A 1,039-nucleotide genomic window follows, 5' to 3' on the forward strand; every position below is an offset into this window, starting at 1 on the left:
ATGGCAGGGATGCCCCAGCTCTTGGCCGTGCTACAGTCCAGAAAGCTGGTCTCGGCACCGGAATCAACCAGAGCTTTGCAGGAGTGGACCAAGTCTTGGTTCGTGATGGTAGCAGAGAGTTGGGTGCGTGACTGAGGGGAGATTAGAGGAGAAACGCCCACCAGGACTCCCCGTCCGACTAGTGGGCCTTGGCTTTTACCGGACACAACCGAGCAAACTGGCCCGACCTCCCACCGTAGAGGCATAGACCCTGGACCAGCCTCTGTTGTCTTTCTTGAGCCGACAATCGAAGCCGCCCCAACTGCATGGGCTCAGGTTCAGCCAGAGAGGAAAGAGGTGGTGAGTGGCTCCTCAAAGGCTGGGGTTCCTCCAGTCCCCAGGATGAGCGGGGAGCCAAGCGTCGCTGACGCAAGCGAAGGCGGCTCTCAACTCGAGTAGCCAGATTGATAAAGCCCTCCAGGTCTTGGGGTAGATCGTGGGCAGCAATCTCATCCTGGATCTCGAAGTTCAACCCCTCCCGAAACATAGCTCGCAGCGCCCCCTCATTCCAGTCGCAGGAAGCAGCTAATGTTTTAAACTTAATGGCATATTCAGTCACGGAACGGCCTCCTTGATGGAGCCGCACTAGTGTGGATGCCGCCTCATCTCCCCTAACAGAGCGATCAAACAGCCTTGTCATCTCACCTCGAAACTCCTCAAAATCCGTGCAAAAGTGGGCTCTAGCGTCCCAAACGGCAGTCCCCCACGCGCGAGCCTTTCCCGTCAGCAGTGTAATGACATAGGCAACCTTTAACCGTTCTGTAGCATATCGGCGTGGTTGCAGCGCGAACACCAGTGAACACTGAGATAAGAATGCCCGACATGAATTTGAATTCGGATCTCCATCGTATAAGGGCGGGGTGTTGGCATGCGGCTCGGGTTCGCGGGGAGAAGGAGACAGGGGAACCGCTGTCGCGGAGGATGGCAGAACGTCCTGCTGGAGTTCACGGAAGCAGCTGCTTAATTCCGCCACTTGGGCATTGAGGGTAGCAACCTCCTG

This window comes from Sinocyclocheilus grahami, unplaced genomic scaffold (genome assembly GCF_001515645.1).
Source record: "Sinocyclocheilus grahami isolate Dianchi unplaced genomic scaffold, SAMN03320097.WGS_v1.1 scaffold801.1, whole genome shotgun sequence".
Classification (NCBI taxonomy): Eukaryota; Metazoa; Chordata; class Actinopteri; order Cypriniformes; family Cyprinidae; genus Sinocyclocheilus; species Sinocyclocheilus grahami.